Source organism: Mixophyes fleayi, chromosome 6, assembly GCF_038048845.1.
Source record: "Mixophyes fleayi isolate aMixFle1 chromosome 6, aMixFle1.hap1, whole genome shotgun sequence".
Lineage (NCBI taxonomy): Eukaryota > Metazoa > Chordata > Amphibia > Anura > Limnodynastidae > Mixophyes > Mixophyes fleayi.
In genome coordinates, this window is record NC_134407.1 from 216,772,771 (window position 1) to 216,792,712 (window position 19,942).

At 47.6% G+C, this 19,942-nt stretch overlaps 12 non-coding genes and 3 pseudogenes across 12 annotated transcripts; all 15 read left to right on the forward strand.

Moving 5' to 3' along the window:
* Positions 1-1,682: 1,682 nt before the first annotated feature.
* LOC142095853 (U2 spliceosomal RNA) lies at positions 1,683-1,855 on the forward strand (annotated as a pseudogene).
* Positions 1,856-2,674: 819 nt separating this feature from the next.
* On the forward strand, positions 2,675-2,865 carry LOC142095731 (U2 spliceosomal RNA). Its single transcript, XR_012677915.1, has one exon. It is a non-coding gene; the product is annotated as a U2 spliceosomal RNA (small nuclear RNA).
* An 819-nt stretch (positions 2,866-3,684) lies between these two features.
* On the forward strand, positions 3,685-3,875 carry LOC142095732 (U2 spliceosomal RNA). Its single transcript, XR_012677916.1, has one exon. It is a non-coding gene; the product is annotated as a U2 spliceosomal RNA (small nuclear RNA).
* An 819-nt stretch (positions 3,876-4,694) lies between these two features.
* Positions 4,695-4,885, forward strand: LOC142095733 (U2 spliceosomal RNA). Its single transcript, XR_012677917.1, has one exon. It is a non-coding gene; the product is annotated as a U2 spliceosomal RNA (small nuclear RNA).
* Positions 4,886-5,704: 819 nt separating this feature from the next.
* Positions 5,705-5,895, forward strand: LOC142095734 (U2 spliceosomal RNA). The gene has a single exon (XR_012677918.1). It is a non-coding gene; the product is annotated as a U2 spliceosomal RNA (small nuclear RNA).
* Positions 5,896-6,714: 819 nt separating this feature from the next.
* On the forward strand, positions 6,715-6,905 carry LOC142095735 (U2 spliceosomal RNA). The gene has a single exon (XR_012677919.1). It is a non-coding gene; the product is annotated as a U2 spliceosomal RNA (small nuclear RNA).
* Positions 6,906-7,724: 819 nt separating this feature from the next.
* LOC142095736 (U2 spliceosomal RNA) lies at positions 7,725-7,915 on the forward strand. Its single transcript, XR_012677920.1, has one exon. It is a non-coding gene; the product is annotated as a U2 spliceosomal RNA (small nuclear RNA).
* An 819-nt stretch (positions 7,916-8,734) lies between these two features.
* Positions 8,735-8,925, forward strand: LOC142095737 (U2 spliceosomal RNA). Its single transcript, XR_012677921.1, has one exon. It is a non-coding gene; the product is annotated as a U2 spliceosomal RNA (small nuclear RNA).
* An 819-nt stretch (positions 8,926-9,744) lies between these two features.
* On the forward strand, positions 9,745-9,935 carry LOC142095738 (U2 spliceosomal RNA). Its single transcript, XR_012677922.1, has one exon. It is a non-coding gene; the product is annotated as a U2 spliceosomal RNA (small nuclear RNA).
* Positions 9,936-10,754: 819 nt separating this feature from the next.
* LOC142095740 (U2 spliceosomal RNA) lies at positions 10,755-10,945 on the forward strand. The gene has a single exon (XR_012677923.1). It is a non-coding gene; the product is annotated as a U2 spliceosomal RNA (small nuclear RNA).
* An 819-nt stretch (positions 10,946-11,764) lies between these two features.
* LOC142095741 (U2 spliceosomal RNA) lies at positions 11,765-11,955 on the forward strand. Its single transcript, XR_012677924.1, has one exon. It is a non-coding gene; the product is annotated as a U2 spliceosomal RNA (small nuclear RNA).
* An 819-nt stretch (positions 11,956-12,774) lies between these two features.
* LOC142095742 (U2 spliceosomal RNA) lies at positions 12,775-12,965 on the forward strand. Its single transcript, XR_012677925.1, has one exon. It is a non-coding gene; the product is annotated as a U2 spliceosomal RNA (small nuclear RNA).
* Positions 12,966-13,784: 819 nt separating this feature from the next.
* On the forward strand, positions 13,785-13,975 carry LOC142095743 (U2 spliceosomal RNA). The gene has a single exon (XR_012677926.1). It is a non-coding gene; the product is annotated as a U2 spliceosomal RNA (small nuclear RNA).
* A 1,657-nt stretch (positions 13,976-15,632) lies between these two features.
* On the forward strand, positions 15,633-15,811 carry LOC142095900 (U2 spliceosomal RNA; annotated as a pseudogene).
* An 819-nt stretch (positions 15,812-16,630) lies between these two features.
* On the forward strand, positions 16,631-16,787 carry LOC142095951 (U2 spliceosomal RNA; annotated as a pseudogene).
* The last annotated feature ends 3,155 nt before the right edge of the window (positions 16,788-19,942 follow it).

A 19,942-nucleotide genomic window follows, 5' to 3' on the forward strand; every position in this document is an offset into this window, starting at 1 on the left:
ACAACTTCGGCCAAGCTTCAGGGGCAAAAGTCAACTGCGGGAAGTCAGAGGCAATGCTGTTTGGTCAGTGGCACCTGTCATCCCCCGCTGCATTCCCCTTCACAATCAAGCCGGACTTCATCAAAATTCTTGGAGTTTGGTTCGGTGGAGAGGAGGCGGCCCTGAAGTGCTGGGAAGAGAGACTGGCAACAGTCCGGCAAAAGATTGGACTGTGGAGCCTCAGACTTCTTACCATCGAAGGGAAAGCACTGGTACTGCGCAACGAGATTCTTCCCGTTCTTCAGTACACGGCCCAAGCTTGGCCACCTCTTGCTGCCGTCTGTAAGACCATCACGAGGACAGTCTTTCACTTCATCTGGGGCTCCAAAATGGACAGAGTGAAGCGGTCAGTTATGTACAAGGAGCCCCACAAAGGTGGGAAAGGGATCCCGGATATCCCCACCATGCTGCGTGCCTTCTTTGTTTGCAACTGTATCCGCAGGACACTCCTTGAAAAGAACGTTTGCTCTGCTGGGAAGTCCATGTCACGCTTTTTCCTTCTTCCTCTTTGGAGGAAACTTGGTTGGGACAAGTGGGACAGCTCCTTCCCTTACAACTGGACTACACCTTGGTTTTACCTGGATGTTGGACAATTTGTGAGGGAGCACCATCTGGAGGGACTTAAACCAGACTTGTGGAAACCTAAAACTATCCACAAGCTCATCAGAGCTAAGGACATTATGGAGTCTGTTCCAGGGCTCCCTGTGGCCACGGCCAAACATGTTTGGGAGAATGTGGCCTCTAAGAGACTGACTAATGGACATAAAGACATTGCATGGATGGCCATTCAGGGGGGTTTGCCTCTCAGGACATTTATGCACTCCCGAAACCTGTGCAGATATGTTCACTGCCCCTTTTGTATTACCAAGAGGGAGACTGCTCAACATATCTTTTGGGACTGTCCCACTGCACAGGCATTGTTGGATGCCCTGGAACATGAACTTAAGGACAGTGTGCCCAGGACTTGCCTCTCATACCATTCGGTATTTTATGGATTATTTCCTGGGACTCACACCGTTGAGGCAATCCAGGAGGCCTGGCGCCTTATGAACTGTTTTAAGGACGCTATGTGGCTTGCCAGGAACCGCCTCATCTTGAAGCGGGAGAAGATGACCATCCAGGACTGTCGCAGGCTTATCCATAGCCTGTTAAGAGACTATAACACCCTTGACAGTCCTGAGGAAGATGAAGACGACGATTGATTGTAATTGATTGATTGTTGTCTCCTCTTCTCCTCCTCCCCATTGTGTCTATTTTCAATAAAAAACTTTGGTTTGTGCTCCCCTCCCTTTCCCCCTCCAACCCATTCCCCTTCACAGCATGAAGTATTATTGAATGTCATGTCTATTTATGCACCCTTCCCTTTGTGTCTGTCCTCAATAAAAACTTTTTGCTCGTGACTCCATCACCCTACCCCTCTCACCTACCTCCCCCTCACATCCAATGTTATTTTATTGTACTGTGATACGTTTTAAGTTTGAATGGTTAGTGCAGTACTTGATGTATATAGTGTAGGATGTCATGTCTTGTACTTTATGCCCTGTATTGTACTAAAACGTATGCATGATCATGTCTTACGGTGTACTGCGTACACTTGAATGAAATGTATGAACTGTGTTTTTTGTACTTTATACAAAATAAAGCTACTTTTTCAATCAAAAAATCTGTTCTTATCAGTTTAATATCTGATACGCCCCCTATCTGGGGGCCATATATTAAATGGATTTTTAGAACAGGGAGATGGAAGAAGAGCTTGCTCTGTCCACTCCACGCATTGACCTGGTATTGCAGTACTTCCAGGACCGGTGCACTTCTCTTATCCAGTTATCAAAAAATAGAATCATGTCTCTTTTCAGCAACAAAAAAACATAAGAACAGATTTTTGTCTCCTGTGTCTTATTTCGTGTCAATTTATTGTGTCTTTTTGTTGTTTTGTTTCTTATCTCTTTTAGCAAACAAGCATTTGCAGATAAGAAGACCCTTTTCTTTGTCCAAAAGGATTACTGAATTGATCCAATTATTCCTTTAATGGAGCAACTTGTGATTTGCAAATTCAATTGGATCTCCGAATGAATGAAACTATTAATCTGACGTAGTGTGTCTCCCTCTTGTGGACCCAGTGACATAATAAAGGCAAGTGAGGATTATGACACACACCTTTTAGAACCCTGCTGCTGTTGCAGCATGCAGCTTCCTTTTCTATTTACTTGCCGGTGGCCCGAGAAACAATTGTGATGCACCTTGAAGTGCTGTTTCTGTGACATGCTGTGAATATTCCGAAAGAAGCTGGGCAGACAGTGTGATTAATTGCCTGGGGAGACGAGGACGGAACGGCAGGCCGACTAATCAGCGGGCGTCGTTGCACTTATGGTCAAGGGGAGGAGTTAATGCAAATTTTGCAGGCATCTCGTTTGAAAAGTCCTCGGCTCATGTGCGTGCCTTTGCAGACAGAGAGGTGTAAAGAGGGTCCCAGTGAAGGTGTCAGGCTTTTCAGGCTAGTCGGGCCTAGAATGTGCAGCAATGGAGTGTTGTGGGCCGCCGCTGAAGAAAGTATACGGCGTGTGGCGTGGCTGTCTCCTACAGTTGTCAGGCCTAGCCTGAGAAGCGGGCGCTTTCCTGGGTCCCTTTTCAGGTTATCGCTTCTCGGCCTTTTGGCTAAGATCAAGTGTAGTATCTGTTCTTATCAGTTTAATATCTGATACGCCCCCTATCTGGGGGCCATATATTAAATGGATTTTTAGAACAGGGAGATGGAAGAAGAGCTTGCTCTGTCCACTCCACGCATTGACCTGGTATTGCAGTACTTCCAGGACCGGTGCACTTCTCTTATCCAGTTATCAAAAAATAGAATCATGTCTCTTTTCAGCAACAAAAAAACATAAGAACAGATTTTTGTCTCCTGTGTCTTATTTCGTGTCAATTTATTGTGTCTTTTTGTTGTTTTGTTTCTTATCTCTTTTAGCAAACAAGCATTTGCAGATAAGAAGACCCTTTTCTTTGTCCAAAAGGATTACTGAATTGATCCAATTATTCCTTTAATGGAGCAACTTGTGATTTGCAAATTCAATTGGATCTCCGAATGAATGAAACTATTAATCTGACGTAGTGTGTCTCCCTCTTGTGGACCCAGTGACATAATAAAGGCAAGTGAGGATTATGACACACACCTTTTAGAACCCTGCTGCTGTTGCAGCATGCAGCTTCCTTTTCTATTTACTTGCCGGTGGCCCGAGAAACAATTGTGATGCACCTTGAAGTGCTGTTTCTGTGACATGCTGTGAATATTCCGAAAGAAGCTGGGCAGACAGTGTGATTAATTGCCTGGGGAGACGAGGACGGAACGGCAGGCCGACTAATCAGCGGGCGTCGTTGCACTTATGGTCAAGGGGAGGAGTTAATGCAAATTTTGCAGGCATCTCGTTTGAAAAGTCCTCGGCTCATGTGCGTGCCTTTGCAGACAGAGAGGTGTAAAGAGGGTCCCAGTGAAGGTGTCAGGCTTTTCAGGCTAGTCGGGCCTAGAATGTGCAGCAATGGAGTGTTGTGGGCCGCCGCTGAAGAAAGTATACGGCGTGTGGCGTGGCTGTCTCCTACAGTTGTCAGGCCTAGCCTGAGAAGCGGGCGCTTTCCTGGGTCCCTTTTCAGGTTATCGCTTCTCGGCCTTTTGGCTAAGATCAAGTGTAGTATCTGTTCTTATCAGTTTAATATCTGATACGCCCCCTATCTGGGGGCCATATATTAAATGGATTTTTAGAACAGGGAGATGGAAGAAGAGCTTGCTCTGTCCACTCCACGCATTGACCTGGTATTGCAGTACTTCCAGGACCGGTGCACTTCTCTTATCCAGTTATCAAAAAATAGAATCATGTCTCTTTTCAGCAACAAAAAAACATAAGAACAGATTTTTGTCTCCTGTGTCTTATTTCGTGTCAATTTATTGTGTCTTTTTGTTGTTTTGTTTCTTATCTCTTTTAGCAAACAAGCATTTGCAGATAAGAAGACCCTTTTCTTTGTCCAAAAGGATTACTGAATTGATCCAATTATTCCTTTAATGGAGCAACTTGTGATTTGCAAATTCAATTGGATCTCCGAATGAATGAAACTATTAATCTGACGTAGTGTGTCTCCCTCTTGTGGACCCAGTGACATAATAAAGGCAAGTGAGGATTATGACACACACCTTTTAGAACCCTGCTGCTGTTGCAGCATGCAGCTTCCTTTTCTATTTACTTGCCGGTGGCCCGAGAAACAATTGTGATGCACCTTGAAGTGCTGTTTCTGTGACATGCTGTGAATATTCCGAAAGAAGCTGGGCAGACAGTGTGATTAATTGCCTGGGGAGACGAGGACGGAACGGCAGGCCGACTAATCAGCGGGCGTCGTTGCACTTATGGTCAAGGGGAGGAGTTAATGCAAATTTTGCAGGCATCTCGTTTGAAAAGTCCTCGGCTCATGTGCGTGCCTTTGCAGACAGAGAGGTGTAAAGAGGGTCCCAGTGAAGGTGTCAGGCTTTTCAGGCTAGTCGGGCCTAGAATGTGCAGCAATGGAGTGTTGTGGGCCGCCGCTGAAGAAAGTATACGGCGTGTGGCGTGGCTGTCTCCTACAGTTGTCAGGCCTAGCCTGAGAAGCGGGCGCTTTCCTGGGTCCCTTTTCAGGTTATCGCTTCTCGGCCTTTTGGCTAAGATCAAGTGTAGTATCTGTTCTTATCAGTTTAATATCTGATACGCCCCCTATCTGGGGGCCATATATTAAATGGATTTTTAGAACAGGGAGATGGAAGAAGAGCTTGCTCTGTCCACTCCACGCATTGACCTGGTATTGCAGTACTTCCAGGACCGGTGCACTTCTCTTATCCAGTTATCAAAAAATAGAATCATGTCTCTTTTCAGCAACAAAAAAACATAAGAACAGATTTTTGTCTCCTGTGTCTTATTTCGTGTCAATTTATTGTGTCTTTTTGTTGTTTTGTTTCTTATCTCTTTTAGCAAACAAGCATTTGCAGATAAGAAGACCCTTTTCTTTGTCCAAAAGGATTACTGAATTGATCCAATTATTCCTTTAATGGAGCAACTTGTGATTTGCAAATTCAATTGGATCTCCGAATGAATGAAACTATTAATCTGACGTAGTGTGTCTCCCTCTTGTGGACCCAGTGACATAATAAAGGCAAGTGAGGATTATGACACACACCTTTTAGAACCCTGCTGCTGTTGCAGCATGCAGCTTCCTTTTCTATTTACTTGCCGGTGGCCCGAGAAACAATTGTGATGCACCTTGAAGTGCTGTTTCTGTGACATGCTGTGAATATTCCGAAAGAAGCTGGGCAGACAGTGTGATTAATTGCCTGGGGAGACGAGGACGGAACGGCAGGCCGACTAATCAGCGGGCGTCGTTGCACTTATGGTCAAGGGGAGGAGTTAATGCAAATTTTGCAGGCATCTCGTTTGAAAAGTCCTCGGCTCATGTGCGTGCCTTTGCAGACAGAGAGGTGTAAAGAGGGTCCCAGTGAAGGTGTCAGGCTTTTCAGGCTAGTCGGGCCTAGAATGTGCAGCAATGGAGTGTTGTGGGCCGCCGCTGAAGAAAGTATACGGCGTGTGGCGTGGCTGTCTCCTACAGTTGTCAGGCCTAGCCTGAGAAGCGGGCGCTTTCCTGGGTCCCTTTTCAGGTTATCGCTTCTCGGCCTTTTGGCTAAGATCAAGTGTAGTATCTGTTCTTATCAGTTTAATATCTGATACGCCCCCTATCTGGGGGCCATATATTAAATGGATTTTTAGAACAGGGAGATGGAAGAAGAGCTTGCTCTGTCCACTCCACGCATTGACCTGGTATTGCAGTACTTCCAGGACCGGTGCACTTCTCTTATCCAGTTATCAAAAAATAGAATCATGTCTCTTTTCAGCAACAAAAAAACATAAGAACAGATTTTTGTCTCCTGTGTCTTATTTCGTGTCAATTTATTGTGTCTTTTTGTTGTTTTGTTTCTTATCTCTTTTAGCAAACAAGCATTTGCAGATAAGAAGACCCTTTTCTTTGTCCAAAAGGATTACTGAATTGATCCAATTATTCCTTTAATGGAGCAACTTGTGATTTGCAAATTCAATTGGATCTCCGAATGAATGAAACTATTAATCTGACGTAGTGTGTCTCCCTCTTGTGGACCCAGTGACATAATAAAGGCAAGTGAGGATTATGACACACACCTTTTAGAACCCTGCTGCTGTTGCAGCATGCAGCTTCCTTTTCTATTTACTTGCCGGTGGCCCGAGAAACAATTGTGATGCACCTTGAAGTGCTGTTTCTGTGACATGCTGTGAATATTCCGAAAGAAGCTGGGCAGACAGTGTGATTAATTGCCTGGGGAGACGAGGACGGAACGGCAGGCCGACTAATCAGCGGGCGTCGTTGCACTTATGGTCAAGGGGAGGAGTTAATGCAAATTTTGCAGGCATCTCGTTTGAAAAGTCCTCGGCTCATGTGCGTGCCTTTGCAGACAGAGAGGTGTAAAGAGGGTCCCAGTGAAGGTGTCAGGCTTTTCAGGCTAGTCGGGCCTAGAATGTGCAGCAATGGAGTGTTGTGGGCCGCCGCTGAAGAAAGTATACGGCGTGTGGCGTGGCTGTCTCCTACAGTTGTCAGGCCTAGCCTGAGAAGCGGGCGCTTTCCTGGGTCCCTTTTCAGGTTATCGCTTCTCGGCCTTTTGGCTAAGATCAAGTGTAGTATCTGTTCTTATCAGTTTAATATCTGATACGCCCCCTATCTGGGGGCCATATATTAAATGGATTTTTAGAACAGGGAGATGGAAGAAGAGCTTGCTCTGTCCACTCCACGCATTGACCTGGTATTGCAGTACTTCCAGGACCGGTGCACTTCTCTTATCCAGTTATCAAAAAATAGAATCATGTCTCTTTTCAGCAACAAAAAAACATAAGAACAGATTTTTGTCTCCTGTGTCTTATTTCGTGTCAATTTATTGTGTCTTTTTGTTGTTTTGTTTCTTATCTCTTTTAGCAAACAAGCATTTGCAGATAAGAAGACCCTTTTCTTTGTCCAAAAGGATTACTGAATTGATCCAATTATTCCTTTAATGGAGCAACTTGTGATTTGCAAATTCAATTGGATCTCCGAATGAATGAAACTATTAATCTGACGTAGTGTGTCTCCCTCTTGTGGACCCAGTGACATAATAAAGGCAAGTGAGGATTATGACACACACCTTTTAGAACCCTGCTGCTGTTGCAGCATGCAGCTTCCTTTTCTATTTACTTGCCGGTGGCCCGAGAAACAATTGTGATGCACCTTGAAGTGCTGTTTCTGTGACATGCTGTGAATATTCCGAAAGAAGCTGGGCAGACAGTGTGATTAATTGCCTGGGGAGACGAGGACGGAACGGCAGGCCGACTAATCAGCGGGCGTCGTTGCACTTATGGTCAAGGGGAGGAGTTAATGCAAATTTTGCAGGCATCTCGTTTGAAAAGTCCTCGGCTCATGTGCGTGCCTTTGCAGACAGAGAGGTGTAAAGAGGGTCCCAGTGAAGGTGTCAGGCTTTTCAGGCTAGTCGGGCCTAGAATGTGCAGCAATGGAGTGTTGTGGGCCGCCGCTGAAGAAAGTATACGGCGTGTGGCGTGGCTGTCTCCTACAGTTGTCAGGCCTAGCCTGAGAAGCGGGCGCTTTCCTGGGTCCCTTTTCAGGTTATCGCTTCTCGGCCTTTTGGCTAAGATCAAGTGTAGTATCTGTTCTTATCAGTTTAATATCTGATACGCCCCCTATCTGGGGGCCATATATTAAATGGATTTTTAGAACAGGGAGATGGAAGAAGAGCTTGCTCTGTCCACTCCACGCATTGACCTGGTATTGCAGTACTTCCAGGACCGGTGCACTTCTCTTATCCAGTTATCAAAAAATAGAATCATGTCTCTTTTCAGCAACAAAAAAACATAAGAACAGATTTTTGTCTCCTGTGTCTTATTTCGTGTCAATTTATTGTGTCTTTTTGTTGTTTTGTTTCTTATCTCTTTTAGCAAACAAGCATTTGCAGATAAGAAGACCCTTTTCTTTGTCCAAAAGGATTACTGAATTGATCCAATTATTCCTTTAATGGAGCAACTTGTGATTTGCAAATTCAATTGGATCTCCGAATGAATGAAACTATTAATCTGACGTAGTGTGTCTCCCTCTTGTGGACCCAGTGACATAATAAAGGCAAGTGAGGATTATGACACACACCTTTTAGAACCCTGCTGCTGTTGCAGCATGCAGCTTCCTTTTCTATTTACTTGCCGGTGGCCCGAGAAACAATTGTGATGCACCTTGAAGTGCTGTTTCTGTGACATGCTGTGAATATTCCGAAAGAAGCTGGGCAGACAGTGTGATTAATTGCCTGGGGAGACGAGGACGGAACGGCAGGCCGACTAATCAGCGGGCGTCGTTGCACTTATGGTCAAGGGGAGGAGTTAATGCAAATTTTGCAGGCATCTCGTTTGAAAAGTCCTCGGCTCATGTGCGTGCCTTTGCAGACAGAGAGGTGTAAAGAGGGTCCCAGTGAAGGTGTCAGGCTTTTCAGGCTAGTCGGGCCTAGAATGTGCAGCAATGGAGTGTTGTGGGCCGCCGCTGAAGAAAGTATACGGCGTGTGGCGTGGCTGTCTCCTACAGTTGTCAGGCCTAGCCTGAGAAGCGGGCGCTTTCCTGGGTCCCTTTTCAGGTTATCGCTTCTCGGCCTTTTGGCTAAGATCAAGTGTAGTATCTGTTCTTATCAGTTTAATATCTGATACGCCCCCTATCTGGGGGCCATATATTAAATGGATTTTTAGAACAGGGAGATGGAAGAAGAGCTTGCTCTGTCCACTCCACGCATTGACCTGGTATTGCAGTACTTCCAGGACCGGTGCACTTCTCTTATCCAGTTATCAAAAAATAGAATCATGTCTCTTTTCAGCAACAAAAAAACATAAGAACAGATTTTTGTCTCCTGTGTCTTATTTCGTGTCAATTTATTGTGTCTTTTTGTTGTTTTGTTTCTTATCTCTTTTAGCAAACAAGCATTTGCAGATAAGAAGACCCTTTTCTTTGTCCAAAAGGATTACTGAATTGATCCAATTATTCCTTTAATGGAGCAACTTGTGATTTGCAAATTCAATTGGATCTCCGAATGAATGAAACTATTAATCTGACGTAGTGTGTCTCCCTCTTGTGGACCCAGTGACATAATAAAGGCAAGTGAGGATTATGACACACACCTTTTAGAACCCTGCTGCTGTTGCAGCATGCAGCTTCCTTTTCTATTTACTTGCCGGTGGCCCGAGAAACAATTGTGATGCACCTTGAAGTGCTGTTTCTGTGACATGCTGTGAATATTCCGAAAGAAGCTGGGCAGACAGTGTGATTAATTGCCTGGGGAGACGAGGACGGAACGGCAGGCCGACTAATCAGCGGGCGTCGTTGCACTTATGGTCAAGGGGAGGAGTTAATGCAAATTTTGCAGGCATCTCGTTTGAAAAGTCCTCGGCTCATGTGCGTGCCTTTGCAGACAGAGAGGTGTAAAGAGGGTCCCAGTGAAGGTGTCAGGCTTTTCAGGCTAGTCGGGCCTAGAATGTGCAGCAATGGAGTGTTGTGGGCCGCCGCTGAAGAAAGTATACGGCGTGTGGCGTGGCTGTCTCCTACAGTTGTCAGGCCTAGCCTGAGAAGCGGGCGCTTTCCTGGGTCCCTTTTCAGGTTATCGCTTCTCGGCCTTTTGGCTAAGATCAAGTGTAGTATCTGTTCTTATCAGTTTAATATCTGATACGCCCCCTATCTGGGGGCCATATATTAAATGGATTTTTAGAACAGGGAGATGGAAGAAGAGCTTGCTCTGTCCACTCCACGCATTGACCTGGTATTGCAGTACTTCCAGGACCGGTGCACTTCTCTTATCCAGTTATCAAAAAATAGAATCATGTCTCTTTTCAGCAACAAAAAAACATAAGAACAGATTTTTGTCTCCTGTGTCTTATTTCGTGTCAATTTATTGTGTCTTTTTGTTGTTTTGTTTCTTATCTCTTTTAGCAAACAAGCATTTGCAGATAAGAAGACCCTTTTCTTTGTCCAAAAGGATTACTGAATTGATCCAATTATTCCTTTAATGGAGCAACTTGTGATTTGCAAATTCAATTGGATCTCCGAATGAATGAAACTATTAATCTGACGTAGTGTGTCTCCCTCTTGTGGACCCAGTGACATAATAAAGGCAAGTGAGGATTATGACACACACCTTTTAGAACCCTGCTGCTGTTGCAGCATGCAGCTTCCTTTTCTATTTACTTGCCGGTGGCCCGAGAAACAATTGTGATGCACCTTGAAGTGCTGTTTCTGTGACATGCTGTGAATATTCCGAAAGAAGCTGGGCAGACAGTGTGATTAATTGCCTGGGGAGACGAGGACGGAACGGCAGGCCGACTAATCAGCGGGCGTCGTTGCACTTATGGTCAAGGGGAGGAGTTAATGCAAATTTTGCAGGCATCTCGTTTGAAAAGTCCTCGGCTCATGTGCGTGCCTTTGCAGACAGAGAGGTGTAAAGAGGGTCCCAGTGAAGGTGTCAGGCTTTTCAGGCTAGTCGGGCCTAGAATGTGCAGCAATGGAGTGTTGTGGGCCGCCGCTGAAGAAAGTATACGGCGTGTGGCGTGGCTGTCTCCTACAGTTGTCAGGCCTAGCCTGAGAAGCGGGCGCTTTCCTGGGTCCCTTTTCAGGTTATCGCTTCTCGGCCTTTTGGCTAAGATCAAGTGTAGTATCTGTTCTTATCAGTTTAATATCTGATACGCCCCCTATCTGGGGGCCATATATTAAATGGATTTTTAGAACAGGGAGATGGAAGAAGAGCTTGCTCTGTCCACTCCACGCATTGACCTGGTATTGCAGTACTTCCAGGACCGGTGCACTTCTCTTATCCAGTTATCAAAAAATAGAATCATGTCTCTTTTCAGCAACAAAAAAACATAAGAACAGATTTTTGTCTCCTGTGTCTTATTTCGTGTCAATTTATTGTGTCTTTTTGTTGTTTTGTTTCTTATCTCTTTTAGCAAACAAGCATTTGCAGATAAGAAGACCCTTTTCTTTGTCCAAAAGGATTACTGAATTGATCCAATTATTCCTTTAATGGAGCAACTTGTGATTTGCAAATTCAATTGGATCTCCGAATGAATGAAACTATTAATCTGACGTAGTGTGTCTCCCTCTTGTGGACCCAGTGACATAATAAAGGCAAGTGAGGATTATGACACACACCTTTTAGAACCCTGCTGCTGTTGCAGCATGCAGCTTCCTTTTCTATTTACTTGCCGGTGGCCCGAGAAACAATTGTGATGCACCTTGAAGTGCTGTTTCTGTGACATGCTGTGAATATTCCGAAAGAAGCTGGGCAGACAGTGTGATTAATTGCCTGGGGAGACGAGGACGGAACGGCAGGCCGACTAATCAGCGGGCGTCGTTGCACTTATGGTCAAGGGGAGGAGTTAATGCAAATTTTGCAGGCATCTCGTTTGAAAAGTCCTCGGCTCATGTGCGTGCCTTTGCAGACAGAGAGGTGTAAAGAGGGTCCCAGTGAAGGTGTCAGGCTTTTCAGGCTAGTCGGGCCTAGAATGTGCAGCAATGGAGTGTTGTGGGCCGCCGCTGAAGAAAGTATACGGCGTGTGGCGTGGCTGTCTCCTACAGTTGTCAGGCCTAGCCTGAGAAGCGGGCGCTTTCCTGGGTCCCTTTTCAGGTTATCGCTTCTCGGCCTTTTGGCTAAGATCAAGTGTAGTATCTGTTCTTATCAGTTTAATATCTGATACGCCCCCTATCTGGGGGCCATATATTAAATGGATTTTTAGAACAGGGAGATGGAAGAAGAGCTTGCTCTGTCCACTCCACGCATTGACCTGGTATTGCAGTACTTCCAGGACCGGTGCACTTCTCTTATCCAGTTATCAAAAAATAGAATCATGTCTCTTTTCAGCAACAAAAAAACATAAGAACAGATTTTTGTCTCCTGTGTCTTATTTCGTGTCAATTTATTGTGTCTTTTTGTTGTTTTGTTTCTTATCTCTTTTAGCAAACAAGCATTTGCAGATAAGAAGACCCTTTTCTTTGTCCAAAAGGATTACTGAATTGATCCAATTATTCCTTTAATGGAGCAACTTGTGATTTGCAAATTCAATTGGATCTCCGAATGAATGAAACTATTAATCTGACGTAGTGTGTCTCCCTCTTGTGGACCCAGTGACATAATAAAGGCAAGTGAGGATTATGACACACACCTTTTAGAACCCTGCTGCTGTTGCAGCATGCAGCTTCCTTTTCTATTTACTTGCCGGTGGCCCGAGAAACAATTGTGATGCACCTTGAAGTGCTGTTTCTGTGACATGCTGTGAATATTCCGAAAGAAGCTGGGCAGACAGTGTGATTAATTGCCTGGGGAGACGAGGACGGAACGGCAGGCCGACTAATCAGCGGGCGTCGTTGCACTTATGGTCAAGGGGAGGAGTTAATGCAAATTTTGCAGGCATCTCGTTTGAAAAGTCCTCGGCTCATGTGCGTGCCTTTGCAGACAGAGAGGTGTAAAGAGGGTCCCAGTGAAGGTGTCAGGCTTTTCAGGCTAGTCGGGCCTAGAATGTGCAGCAATGGAGTGTTGTGGGCCGCCGCTGAAGAAAGTATACGGCGTGTGGCGTGGCTGTCTCCTACAGTTGTCAGGCCTAGCCTGAGAAGCGGGCGCTTTCCTGGGTCCCTTTTCAGGTTATCGCTTCTCGGCCTTTTGGCTAAGATCAAGTGTAGTATCTGTTCTTATCAGTTTAATATCTGATACGCCCCCTATCTGGGGGCCATATATTAAATGGATTTTTAGAACAGGGAGATGGAAGAAGAGCTTGCTCTGTCCACTCCACGCATTGACCTGGTATTGCAGTACTTCCAGGACCGGTGCACTTCTCTTATCCAGTTATCAAAAAATAGAATCATGTCTCTTTTCAGCAACAAAAAAACATAAGAACAGATTTTTGTCTCCTGTGTCTTATTTCGTGTCAATTTATTGTGTCTTTTTGTTGTTTTGTTTCTTATCTCTTTTAGCAAACAAGCATTTGCAGATAAGAAGACCCTTTTCTTTGTCCAAAAGGATTACTGAATTGATCCAATTATTCCTTTAATGGAGCAACTTGTGATTTGCAAATTCAATTGGATCTCCGAATGAATGAAACTATTAATCTGACGTAGTGTGTCTCCCTCTTGTGGACCCAGTGACATAATAAAGGCAAGTGAGGATTATGACACACACCTTTTAGAACCCTGCTGCTGTTGCAGCATGCAGCTTCCTTTTCTATTTACTTGCCGGTGGCCCGAGAAACAATTGTGATGCACCTTGAAGTGCTGTTTCTGTGACATGCTGTGAATATTCCGAAAGAAGCTGGGCAGACAGTGTGATTAATTGCCTGGGGAGACGAGGACGGAACGGCAGGCCGACTAATCAGCGGGCGTCGTTGCACTTATGGTCAAGGGGAGGAGTTAATGCAAATTTTGCAGGCATCTCGTTTGAAAAGTCCTCGGCTCATGTGCGTGCCTTTGCAGACAGAGAGGTGTAAAGAGGGTCCCAGTGAAGGTGTCAGGCTTTTCAGGCTAGTCGGGCCTAGAATGTGCAGCAATGGAGTGTTGTGGGCCGCCGCTGAAGAAAGTATACGGCGTGTGGCGTGGCTGTCTCCTACAGTTGTCAGGCCTAGCCTGAGAAGCGGGCGCTTTCCTGGGTCCCTTTTCAGGTTATCGCTTCTCGGCCTTTTGGCTAAGATCAAGTGTAGTATCTGTTCTTATCAGTTTAATATCTGATACGCCCCCTATCTGGGGGCCATATATTAAATGGATTTTTAGAACAGGGAGATGGAAGAAGAGCTTGCTCTGTCCACTCCACGCATTGACCTGGTATTGCAGTACTTCCAGGACCGGTGCACTTCTCTTATCCAGTTATCAAAAAATAGAATCATGTCTCTTTTCAGCAACAAAAAAACATAAGAACAGATTTTTGTCTCCTGTGTCTTATTTCGTGTCAATTTATTGTGTCTTTTTGTTGTTTTGTTTCTTATCTCTTTTAGCAAACAAGCATTTGCAGATAAGAAGACCCTTTTCTTTGTCCAAAAGGATTACTGAATTGATCCAATTATTCCTTTAATGGAGCAACTTGTGATTTGCAAATTCAATTGGATCTCCGAATGAATGAAACTATTAATCTGACGTAGTGTGTCTCCCTCTTGTGGACCCAGTGACATAATAAAGGCAAGTGAGGATTATGACACACACCTTTTAGAACCCTGCTGCTGTTGCAGCATGCAGCTTCCTTTTCTATTTACTTGCCGGTGGCCCGAGAAACAATTGTGATGCACCTTGAAGTGCTGTTTCTGTGACATGCTGTGAATATTCCGAAAGAAGCTGGGCAGACAGTGTGATTAATTGCCTGGGGAGACGAGGACGGAACGGCAGGCCGACTAATCAGCGGGCGTCGTTGCACTTATGGTCAAGGGGAGGAGTTAATGCAAATTTTGCAGGCATCTCGTTTGAAAAGTCCTCGGCTCATGTGCGTGCCTTTGCAGACAGAGAGGTGTAAAGAGGGTCCCAGTGAAGGTGTCAGGCTTTTCAGGCTAGTCGGGCCTAGAATGTGCAGCAATGGAGTGTTGTGGGCCGCCGCTGAAGAAAGTATACGGCGTGTGGCGTGGCTGTCTCCTACAGTTGTCAGGCCTAGCCTGAGAAGCGGGCGCTTTCCTGGGTCCCTTTTCAGGTTATCGCTTCTCGGCCTTTTGGCTAAGATCAAGTGCAGTTGTGGCAGATCAGCACTTGCCTCTTTAACTAGAGGGCTGGAATGCAGCTTTGAAAGGCTGGGACAAATGTGCATCCGGACTGGAAACCCGGGGGGCCATAAATCACGGGTCAAGAGACCTTAATATAGATACAACGTGATTCTGTTGGCACCCACGCACTTTTGACCTCTTTCTCCTAAGCAATGCTCTATTCTTTGCCCGGACCTTTTTGGCTGGGCAAGAAAATTTTTATACCCGGCCCAGGGTGAAGCTCCGGCGGATCTCAGGGGCAAAATGGGTCCCCTAGTGTGGCAGGCCAAGGGGGCCCATACTAGCCCAGCCACCCGGCTGGGGCCGTATCCACTCGGCTTGAGTCCTGGGTGAAGCTCCGGCAGATCCCAGGGACTAATGGGGCCCTCCTAGCTTTGCGGCGACGAGGGTCCAACCCTGCCCAGCCACCCGGCTGGGGCCGTACCCACTCGGCTTGAGTCCTGGGTGAAGCTCCGGCAGATCCCAGGGACTAATGGGGCCCTCCTAGCTTCGCGGCGACGAGGGTCCAACCCCGCCCAGCCACCCGGCTGGGGCCGTACCCAATCGGCACACCGAGCACTGGGTGAAGCTTCGGCGGATCCCAGGGGCTAAGAGGCTCCCCTAGCTTTGCGGCGAAGGGAGTCAGACGACCCCGGCCCCTAAGTGACCTTTTTGGTTCTGGGGGTCGAGGACCAGGGTCCTTCCTCTCCGGAGGGAGGACCACGCACCGAAAACTCTTGTGCATGTTTTTTGGGTATTTACTCATTTTTTTCGTGCACAAGGGACGAGCTCAAGGCTTTAAATAAAAAAAAAAAAAATCTGTTCTTATCAGTTTAATATCTGATACGCCCCCTATCTGGGGGCCATATATTAAATGGATTTTTAGAACAGGGAGATGGAAGAAGAGCTTGCTCTGTCCACTCCACGCATTGACCTGGTATTGCAGTACTTCCAGGACCGGTGCACTTCTCTTATCCAGTTATCAAAAAATAGAATCATGTCTCTTTTCAGCAACAAAAAAACATAAGAACAGATTTTTGTCTCCTGTGTCTTATTTCGTGTCAATTTATTGTGTCTTTTTGTTGTTTTGTTTCTTATCTCTTTTAGCAAACAAGCATTTGCAGATAAGAAGACCCTTTTCTTTGTCCAAAAGGATTACTGAATTGATCCAATTATTCCTTTAATGGAGCAACTTGTGATTTGCAAATTCAATTGGATCTCCGAATGAATGAAACTATTAATCTGACGTAGTGTGTCTCCCTCTTGTGGACCCAGTGACATAATAAAGGCAAGTGAGGATTATGACACACACCTTTTAGAACCCTGCTGCTGTTGCAGCATGCAGCTTCCTTTTCTATTTACTTGCCGGTGGCCCGAGAAACAATTGTGATGCACCTTGAAGTGCTGTTTCTGTGACATGCTGTGAATATTCCGAAAGAAGCTGGGCAGACAGTGTGATTAATTGCCTGGGGAGACGAGGACGGAACGGCAGGCCGACTAATCAGCGGGCGTCGTTGCACTTATGGTCAAGGGGAGGAGTTAATGCAAATTTTGCAGGCATCTCGTTTGAAAAGTCCTCGGCTCATGTGCGTGCCTTTGCAGACAGAGAGGTGTAAAGAGGGTCCCAGTGAAGGTGTCAGGCTTTTCAGGCTAGTCGGGCCTAGAATGTGCAGCAATGGAGTGTTGTGGGCCGCCGCTGAAGAAAGTATACGGCGTGTGGCGTGGCTGTCTCCTACAGTTGTCAGGCCTAGCCTGAGAAGCGGGCGCTTTCCTGGGTCCCTTTTCAGGTTATCGCTTCTCGGCCTTTTGGCTAAGATCAAGTGTAGTATCTGTTCTTATCAGCTTACCAACTACCCGGTGGAGGTTATGCTGAGTGTGGCTCATCCGATAGCGCACTCTAACATTGGTGAGGGGCTGATGTAGACTCTGCTGCATGGTGCACTTGTCTCTCTCCTGCCCAAAACCCAGAGGACATACCTGAGTGTGGCTCATCCGATAGCACACTCTAACCCTGGTGAGGAACTGTTTGAGACTTGTGTTACCCGATCAAAGCCGGCCAGGAGCAAGAAGACCGACCCCGGGGAAGAAGCGCTGCCGACCCCCCCTGCCTGCCGGGAAGAAGACGCCGGGAGCACCTCCGGCTGAAGAAGCCCTCCTCTCCTCGGGCCCTGCTCCACTGGAAGAAGCGCCTCCTCTTCAGCGGAAGCCCCTGCTCCTCTCTACCCAGCGGGAGGACATCTGCACTGCTCCCTCCACCCCGGACGACCAGCCTCTCTACCCCAGGAAGAGCCAGGACGATGGCCTCAGCTACCCCAGCTCCTGCCTCCACCCCTGCTCCTGCCCCTGGGAAGAAGGGAGGAAAGAACACCGCCCCGAAGCCTCTCCCCGTGGCGGGAACCTCTGCCTCCACCGCCCCTCCTGCTGCCGGACAAGGCCAGCCCAACCAGGACACCCCCCAGAAGACCCCCACCCTGGAACCCTGGATGAGGCAGACCGTGGTCCTGAAGCTGAAGGAAGTGGAAGGAAGGGTCCCAGACATGACGGCCGAGACCTTCGGCAAGAAGATGATCCTGGACCAGGGCTTCTCCAAGGCTGAAACCCTCAGCGTGCAGAATTACCTGAAAGGGATATGGTACATCACCTTCGCCTCCATTGCCATCTGCAAGAGGTACTGGGAGGCAGTGAAGACTGCGAGACCGGAGTCTCCCTTCTCCCGCTTCGTGGGGAACTGCCCCATCCAGAGAGAGGAGAGAAGAGTCACGGTCTCCATGAGAAATCCTCACACCCCTGGTAAGGACATCGCTACCTTCCTGAGCCGCTTCTGCTCCGTGGTCAAGGACCCCTCCAAGATCCTGGATGTCAACGGCTTCTGGACAGGCAAGTGGTCCATTATCATCAGACTGAGGAAAGACAGCACGGCAACTGACGGACTCCAACACCTGCCATCAAGCTTTGCCCTGGGCGGCTCTGCCGGCCTCCTCCACTATGCCGATCAGCCGAGGAACTGCAGAAAATGCGGGGAAGCTGACCACATGGCGAGAAGCTGCAAGGTCTCAGCCTGCAGGAACTGCAAGGTGGCGGGGCACGAGTCCAAGGATTGCCCAAGAAAATTGTCCTGCAACCTCTGCGGCCTGGCCAGCCACATCTACAGGGACTGCCCCCAGAGGGCCAGATCCTACGCTGCAGCTGCCGGGATTGGACTGCCGGAAAGCGGACCTGCCCCTGCCCTGCAGCCCAAGCCAGCCCAGAGGAAGCAACAGAAGCCCACACCGCAGCCAAGAGCTGGTAAGATATCTCCCACCCCTGTTGTGACAGCACCCCCCTCCCTCCCCGCTGTCACAACACCCCCCCCCCCCTGCAGTAGCACTAACCCCCTCCACCGCTACTGCAGCTCCCTCCCTTTCCCTGGAGGATTTCCCCCCCCTCCTCCCTCTTGTGTCTGCAGGTGATGAGAACAAACAAAGAAGGAAGCGGAAAGAGCTGGACAGCCCAGCTGGCGACTCTGACCCTTCCAAGAAAAAGGCAATCGAGCTGGAAGAGGACCCTCTCCCGTCAGAGGGGGCCCTGGTAGAGATGGTGGATGAGCTGCTGGATTCTGAGCAGGAGGAGGAAGAATTCCTACAACTGCCCCAAATCTGCCTATTCGACCAGCTAGAGGAGAAAGGTCTGCTCCCACCCGAAGGGGACACGGGCAGACCGGACCAAGTCCCACCGGACAAGGAGGGTAACTGATGTATTGACTGTGCTAACTCTCTTTTTTCTCCCAACTAATGGCTAACTTTTCTCTTTTTACCATTAATGTGAGGAGTGTGAAGGATAAGATTAGACGTCAGTCTGTGTTTACCTTTCTTGACAGTCAGAAATGTGATGTTTACATGTTGCAGGAATGTTCTCTACCTTTCTCTAGTTCCTACAGGCATCTGGGGAGGCAGTGGTCTCACGGGCCCTCCTATTGGTCTGGGGGGAGTGACTGTAAGTCTGCAGGGGTCGCCATTCTTATCAGGGGAAGCCTCTTCACATTAGATTCCGTTCAGGAGTTTGTCTGCGGCAGATTGCTTATCGTAGATGGCTCCTGGGCGGGTGAGCCTATCAGGCTTATCTGTGTGTATGCATCCCCGGGTAAGAATGAGCGTTTGGAGCTTTTCCAGACCCTGCGGGCCCAGCTCGCAACCACCAGGGCGGTAGTGATGGCTGGGGACTTTAACTGTCCTATAGAGGAAGATGGTAGGAGTTCTTGTACTAATGCTAAACTTGATGTTTCTTCCAGGTTGTTGCAGGAGATGGTAGCCGAAGCATCCTTGCGGGATGCAGTGGGATCTATGGGGGCCGGCTCTGTGAATTATACTTGGAGCCGCCCCGATGGCTCAGTGCGTTCCCGGATTGACTTTGTGTTTACATCGAGAGCGGTAAGACAAAACAGGCATGTCATGGTTCCCTGCTTTTTCTCTGATCATAGGGCCATTCTCTTTGAAGGTGTTCTGGGTCACGGGTTCCCTCCCGGCCCTGGCTCTTGGAAGCTGAACTGCGCTCTGCTGGGAAAGGAAGAGGTGATGGTTGAGCTGAGGGATGCCTATGTAATGTGGAAAAATGACAAAATGTATTTTGACTGTATGTCTAACTGGTGGGAGTATGTCAAGGGCAAGTTTCGCAGTTTCTTTCAGGCTAAAGGCCGCCAACAGGCGTGTGAGAGGAAGAGGAACTTCAGGAGACTTCAGCGTCAGCTGCAGTCCCTGCTGGATCTCCAACTCTGCGGCTGGGATGTGAAGGATGATCTGGCTGAGGCCAAAGGGGGCCTGAAAAGGCACTTCGAGGAAGAGGCCAATCGCATCGTCTTCCGTTCCAAGGTGGAGAATCTGGAGAAGGGTGAGAAATGTAATTCTTTCTTTTTCAGAAAACTCCACTCCGGGCACACGCCCCTGACTGAGCTGCGGGACGAGTCTGGCACCCCCAGGAGGGGGAAGGAGGGCGTCATGGGAGTCGTCTCAGACTACTACGGCAAACTCTACTCCCCTAAGACTACAGACGACGACGCAGCTGAATCTTTCCTGTCAGGTATCACTAACCCTATTGATCCTACAGGTAGGGCAGCTATGGATGCCCCC